Source organism: Camelus bactrianus, chromosome 14 (genome assembly GCF_048773025.1).
Source record: "Camelus bactrianus isolate YW-2024 breed Bactrian camel chromosome 14, ASM4877302v1, whole genome shotgun sequence".
Taxonomy (NCBI): Eukaryota; Metazoa; Chordata; class Mammalia; order Artiodactyla; family Camelidae; genus Camelus; species Camelus bactrianus.
This window is the reverse complement of record NC_133552.1, coordinates 69,663,462-69,670,790: the sequence shown is the minus strand read 5'-3', so window position 1 is coordinate 69,670,790 and position 7,329 is coordinate 69,663,462. Positions and strand designations below refer to the sequence as shown.

Below are 7,329 nucleotides of genomic sequence, written 5' to 3'. Positions count from 1 at the left end.
AGAGAGTTAAATGTTTTTTAAACACAGGAGAAACATTTACAAATACTGACCACATACCAGGAAATAAAATAAATTGCGCCCTAACGTAGTTTCTGACTGCAACAGACTTTTACGGCTTCTGAGACACAGGTTTCTCGTGTCCCTACATGGAGAGGAGTCTTACAATCAGGGACTTACGATCGCTGCTGCCACTTTCCCACAAGTTAACATTTCTGAAATCTGAATACTTCTTGTACGGCATTTTAGATCCAATAAATATGGTAAGTTCAAAATCAGTGACAAAATGATTTTAAAACAAATTCATCTATCTGCGAAGTAAAAAAAAAAAATGCTTTCAGAAACCGCATGATCACTACATGATGTCAAATCAGCAAGCTCTACACCTTGAGCTTTACATGGCGCTGTGTGTCAGTCACATCTTAATACCAGTGGGAGAAGAAAAACCTTACGGACCAAAATGATAATCATAATGGAAGTTAGAAAATACTTAATAAAAATACTAGGTATCAATGATTTTGAGATGTGGCCGCATGGTACAGGGCAAATTTATCACCTTAAGTTATGTTAGAAAAGAAAAAAAGGCTGGAGATTAATTAACTGCATGAAGAGCAGAATAAACCCACCGAAACGAAGAAAGAACAAGGAACGAAGTGCAACGCAGTTAACAGTGGAAGAATGGGAGAAAGGGTGAACCAGGCCAGAATTTGGTTTTTTGAAAAAGGTTAATCAAATTAACAAGTCTCTGAAGAATACAAAGTGAAAATCAAATATGCATAGCATAAGAGAAAAAATAATTACATATATACAATGAAAGTTTAAATATCAAAGAGTACTAGAACACATCTAGGTCAAATAATTTGGGGAAAATGTGAAAATAACAAACTCCTTCCTAAAAATAAGTTATCCGAACTGACCCCAATAGGACTGAATGATCCTGTGACCATGAAATGCCTTGAATCGATATTTTAAAATCTATGCACGAAGGAAATGCAGATGGTTTTACAGGTGAGTTCCAGCACCTGCTGCGCCACTGCGTTGCTCACCCGTCCGGGGCTGTGTGAAGAGTAAGCATTCCTTCAGCTCACGCTACAGGGCTCGTTACCAAACCCACAGGGAACACAACAAAGTGCCAGGCCAACCTCACACACGGACAAAACCACGCAGATACACAAACGCAAAAGTGCTAACACATCGTTAGCAAATTTAATCCAGGTCCACGTGGAACGACTTCAGGGTTACTTTTGCATTAAAAGCGGTCAAAACCCGTATTTCTACAATTATCATAGGAACAGCTTAATTAGAACGACCCAGAGCAGACGTGGAGACCTGCTGTGCAGGCGTGGTAATCAGGACGCGCGGCGCCCAGCAGGCGGACACCGGACCCCGTCGCCGCCGGGCAGCGCAGCTTCCGACCCTGCCGGCCGTGGGGACGAGGGAGGAAGGACGGACCACTGGTGACCCCAAGATGCCAAGAAGCAGGCTCCCTGCCTCACGCCGTGCACAGCAACAGTTACTCAGAAGCCTTCGCGGGGCAGGGATTTTCCCTCATTGAGCAGAAGGTGTAAAGAAACGTCTTCATGAATGTCGTGTGGAGCAGCTTCGCGTCTGAGTTTCTGATTGCAGAGCCCTTGCCAGCAGCCCCAGTTGGGGTGTGCGCCTCCGAAAGAAAGTCATACTGAAAATAAGAGATGGTGGATGAGATTTAAATAAAAGCTGAATCCCCAAACCATTGGGATAAGAAGCTCAAAAGATGGAGGAGAGGGGAGACGGTGAGAGTCTGCAACCCACCGGAAGCAAAGCAAAAACTTCAGGATCAATGGATTAAGATTTAGGAGCATAAAACAGATTTTAAACCAGCGAAACAAAATGATAAGAATAAACAGTATTGAGGAAAACTGCTTTTACCAGGAGTCTGAACCTGGTGTGAGAGCCGGGCCGCGGGCTGCTGCCGGGCCGGCAGGGGATGCCCTCAACCAGACTCCCTTCCCCGAAGCTTCGCCCCGACACCTGAGCTCTGGCCCATGGCCACAGGTCCCCTCAACAAGCGTTTATTAACTCACTCAACCCTTCCTTCCACACGCATCTACCACGCACCCACTGTGCGCAAGGTGCGGAGCCCACTGCTGGCACGAGAGAGACCAGGTGCTCAGAGGAGGAAGGCGGGGGCAGAGGGAATCAGGGCCACCGTGGGTCCCCAGTATTCACTGCAGCAGAGTCGGGGACCAGAGGAAGAAGAGGGGAATTCGCCATCATTCCACGGCCTATACTTCCCCCTTTCCAGGAAAAACAAAAAAGCCGGCTCGCCCTGCAGCACACCTGTGCTCAGGGAGAGAAGGGGAGGAGCAGAGGGTCACCCACCGTCTGAGGGAGGTTGGAGGGGGAGAGAAGGGGGCCAGCTGGGTGAACCCTAAATAGACATGATTTGCACGTCCTCGCTCAGTCCCCAGGAGGGTCTACCTGATGCGTCGCTATTAAGACTTTTCTGAGAACAAACGGCATCCGGAAATTCTGTCATGTTTTTTCACACGGTTTCTCTGTACTAACTCCTTCGTTGCACATTTCTCTTCCGTCCGTCTGCACGCCTTCCCCCGGACGCATGCCCTCCTTCCTGACAGCAGCATAGGCAGAGAGCGCCTTCATTTTTCAATTAAGGCTGCAAGTGAAAGAAGGCAATCTCTCACCTTTTTCCTACTGGGTGACCCGCCTTCCTCCCAGCATGTCATGGTTGGGCTTCACTTTGAGCTAGTATATATTTGAATCACTCTTCACTTTCTCCTCCAAAACGCACGAGGAGGGGCCCTGTGAATTTGTGGGTGGAGGTCTCCTAAGATTTGCTAAAACCCGAAGGAAAGTTCTGTTTGCTTGTTGTTTTGAATAAAATGAGGGCTGGCGTGCTGTGGTGTCTCTGTTCCTCACCAAATAATGCCGAACAACTGAACCAGGGCGAGGAGACCTAGAAAACCAGAGCCGTGCCCAACCAGCACCTTTGAAAACACTGACCTGGACGAGACAGCCCGATGTCACGGAACAAGCATGCTGTCGGTCCGGGGAGCTCGGACAGCAGCAGGCAGGCTCTCACGGTCGTGACGCCCACTCGCCGGCTCAGGGAAGACGGGGGAGCTCAGAAGACCTGTCAGCCCCACACGGCTCTTCTTTCTGCTGCGAGAGCAGAAGCTGAAGGAGATTCTGCTCCAAACTTGAGGGCTTCAGTATCGAACTGAACATTTGGGTCTAACCATTTTTAAAGGCAAACGAGATTCTTACTCTTCAGGTCAGCACACCAAGCAACCAGCTCTACAGCAAGCGAGCGGCGACGTGCGACGTAAATCCCAGCCCGTCACGTGACCTAGTTCCGGGAAGACTGAAGTCTGTGGGTCAGAAAAGACAGTCTGAGGGAATCCCTGTGTCTTCTGCACGGAGCAGAGTCTGGACACGTAGACGCAGGACAAGGTTGGGCCTCTTATGGGGGGGTGTCTTTAGTCCCAGAGAAAGAAAGCAGTGGTCTTCCTCGCTCCTCAGCTCAACACACCCAAAGCGCACACCCCGACACACACACAGAGACACTCAGAGACACACACCCCCTTACACACAAACGCGCACACACACAGATACCCAGACCCAGACACACACACCCCCTTACACACACACCGCCATCACATCGCCCAGGAGACCTGCATCGCTAGACCACTCTGAAAGCCAGCGTCCCTCTTCCATTTGTTAGCTGGGCTAACTTACACAATTCAAAATTTTTTCCCGTGTTGAAGTTCCCTCACCTGTATGACAAAGGTAATTATACTGGTGACACTAAGCAATCATGAGCGTAAACAAAACAGTATCGGAGTGGCGTCCGTGCCTGCTACCTAAGGAAGAACTCAGCGAGCGGCAGCCACTCCTACCATCATACTGTGAGTTGTTAACTGTTGTGATTTCACTGTTTTGGCCCCACAGTAGGTGACGGTTCCTGGAAAGAGGGTGAGAGGTGAGACGTGAAGGGGCAGGGATCCAATGACACAACCTTCTCAGCCAAATTTAAGACTGTCAAGTTTGTCCCCAGGGCAAGGAGAAGCCACTGGGCACTTCCACAAGGAAGAGCAGTGAATTCGCATTTTCCGGAGGGACCCACGGCGCTGAGACAGGGCAGCCTGCAGGTGGAGTCACGGCTAGCGGTGAGGGGTCTGTGCCCAGCAGAGGCTGAAGGTCAGAGAAGTGGCTCCGGGGGCTGCGTAGGAGACAGGGTGGAGACGGGCTGGAGAAGTTCAGTAAAAGAAAAGCGTGTTTTCTGACTTGGACCATTGGGAGGCTGGTGCGTTTCTTCTGCAAAGACCTCAGGAGAGGAAAGGGCCCAGGGCCTACCCCCCACTGTCCTCCTGAGTGACTGGCCTGCACCTTCACCCTCACCCCAGGGTCAGCCACGGGCCAAGGTCTGGGTGGCAGCCAGGCAGGAGCAGGGGGTCACCCTGTGAGGACAGGCCGGGTGGTGGCCGCATCCCACTGCCAGGCTCCTCCCTGCCCGCAGTGGTGGCATTTCTGATCTGGCAGCTGCAGGGGCTCGGGGACCTCCCATCCTTAGACTTCATCCCCTAAGGGGCCCAGAGCCGTGATGCTCAGAGCGTGGTCCCCAAACCCACGGCACCAGTGTCTCCTGGGCCCCTCTCAAACCGAAAGGATGAGAATTTGCACTATGTCAGGGTCCCCAGGAACTTGCCCGCGTGTCCGAGCTCCAGAGGCAGCGACTTGCACACGATTAGGCTGAATCAGAACACGACCAGGGCCAAGCTGTTTTCAGAGGGCTTGTGTCGACTCCAGACCGCAAGAGATAACCGTGTGCGAGCGTGTGTGTGAGACACGCCCGTCTGAGTTGTTTGCACTTGTTCACGTGCTGACCCCCCGAGTGACGAGCCTCTGGAGTGACTCGGGCCTCGCCTCCCTCCCCGCCGGCTGCGCTCGGGTCCACTCTCCTTACGTAAATCTCGTTGTCTAAAACGACCAAAGGGGCCTCTGCAATTACACACACCACCTCCTACGCTCACAGTCCTGGCATTGGAGGAGCACCAAACAAATCCGCCAAAGAAGCCACGAAGCAAACACGCCTAGACAGGAAATGGACTAGCTCAGCCCTGCCTTGGCGGGGGGGGGCAGGAAAGCCCTGCCAAGGGGCGCCGAGGGGAGAAGAAGTCAATCCGCTGGTGAGCAAGGGATCCCCAGACCGGCCGCCCTGCTCCCCGCCGGCTGCACTCAGCCCCGCCTGCTCCGAACGCCGTGCTGCCCCACCTGGCACGCAGCCTCCCGCAGAAGGCCAGTCCACAGTCTGCGCCCTCTAGGAGACCCTCCTGTTCGGTTCAACAGCTGTATTTTTGAAACAAAATTCTAGGTATGAGCTAACTAATTTTACTAAATTATTATACTTATACGCACAGTCTTCCAAATAAAAATACACCCAGCTTTACCTTGAGAGCATCTTGTTAAGTATAAAATCGCATCCCACTTCATCCTCTTAGGGAATCCCCACAGTTCAAGGGCCCTTTTCCCAACGATCTTCTTGTTTATCAGGAGCTCTGCTTTCTACAGAGCAAGTGGCAACGGGAAATTATTAGGATGGGTTCACAAGAACAGAGCAATTGCAGAAGAAGCAAGCTGCTTGAAAAAATGCTCGTCAGGACCGAAGACTCGGTAAGACACTAGCTAACACCTGGGCAAGGAAGTCTACGTGGTGTAAGGGCGGAAATGAGGGCAGCAGTCGGGATGCTCCGGGGAAACCCGCCCAGGTGAAAGCTTAGGGAGAAACCAGCCCGAAGGCGTTGCTATCACACTGAGGAAGCACTGCGACCTTCCACTGCGACGGCAGTCACCCCCGAGGGTCAGCCTCAGCCCCAGCCTCCTCCCGGCCCGTGACGCGAGGCTCTGAGCCACTGGACGTGGAACCCATGACCGGCACTGGTGGTGATCCCTGCGTCGCCACTGGCCGGGAGCGGGAGCTGGGTCCTGTAAGACTCTCCGCGCTACAAGACGCCACCCCAGCTCCCTGTGCCACTGGCCTGTGGGGGAGGGGCTGGGGGCGCACACAGTTAAAGGTTAAACTTAGAGAGACCAACTCAACATTCCTGGAAGCCCCTGTGAAAGGCCTAGCGGCGAGGCTGGCGCCGCACCTCTTCCGAAGCACTGGCAGCGCGCGGCGCGCGTGGCAGCCCGGCTCGCGCTGCACCGACTCGGGCCTCTGCGGCTTCCACGGGGGGTACTCAGTTTTCTCATAACACCCAGTGCACATGGTAACTCGCTCCTCGGACCTTTTCTAAACGGACCCACAGCCACTGCCGGGGCCGTGGGACCGGAGGGAAAGGAGAGCGGCCCGACCTTCGGGGGAACCGGGGCCTGAAGCAGCACGGACGTCCAGACACGGAACATCAGCAGGGCCCCCGCCACAGACCCACACGGCGGCCGTCTTCCTGGCTCCCACGTCTGTTCCGGGAACGCGTCTATTTCCTAAAGCTGGAACGGACCTAGGTGGTTTGCTGGACTGTGGGATGAGAGCTATCAGGGTGGAGAGGGTTCGAGGAAGCCTCAAAATCTGCCCCTCCCAGGTAAATCAGCAAATCAGAGACACACTGTTCTCCAGAAGGATCTGAAGGATGAGGGGGTGGCCGTCTCTCCACCTAACTCACCCGCGCGTCCCCTGCGAAACCTCCAGGGAGCCCGAGAGCTGCAGACTCAGCTGAGCAGCCGAGTGCCCGGTGCAGCAGCTGAGGGCCCGGTGAGGCAGCTGTGTGCCCAGTGCAGCACCCCCACCAGGAAAGGCTCCTAAGGTGTCAGGAACACGGGAGGCAGGCACTGGTCCGGGAAGAGCTCTGTCCGTCCCCGACAAGAAGTCGGACCAGAAGCCACTCACATTCACGTGGATGGATGCAGAGTTAACTCCCTGAGCTCTGCCAAGGGGGCCCTGCAGGAAGTAGACTGCCCCAGTTCTCCTTAGAACCCACCCAAGCCCACTGTGTCGATGCCATCGGACCGCTGGAGCCACGCTGAAGGCCACACTGAGACACGGGAGCTCCAGAGAGCAGCTGACAAGCCCTAGGATCCAGCAGTTTCGGGCTGAGACCCGCCCTCTGGAGTAAAGGGGACATGGCCAGCACTCACACCGTCTACCCCGCAGGAGAAGCCAGGACCCAGGGCCTCTCTGGGCTCCGCAGGCAGCACACTGCAGGCTGGGGCACACGTCCCAGCTCTCAGGGGCCCAGGGAAGGGAAGGGGCGTGTGGTGGGCCTAGACGGCGCCGCAGACAGCCCTCCCCGGGGACTCTGCGGCCTGGAAGGCCCTAGTACTGCATGCTGGAAG

At 54.2% G+C, this 7,329-nt stretch overlaps 1 long non-coding RNA gene across 1 annotated transcript; it reads right to left on the bottom strand.

Annotated features, from left to right (window-relative positions):
* Positions 1-459: 459 nt before the first annotated feature.
* LOC123616109 (uncharacterized) lies at positions 460-4,942 on the bottom strand. The gene is made up of 4 exons (XR_006723959.2): positions 3,265-4,942; positions 3,001-3,159; positions 2,458-2,653; positions 460-1,675 (listed from the first exon to the last, which is right to left on the bottom strand). It is a non-coding gene; the product is annotated as an uncharacterized LOC123616109 (long non-coding RNA).
* Between the last annotated feature and the right edge of the window lie 2,387 nt (positions 4,943-7,329).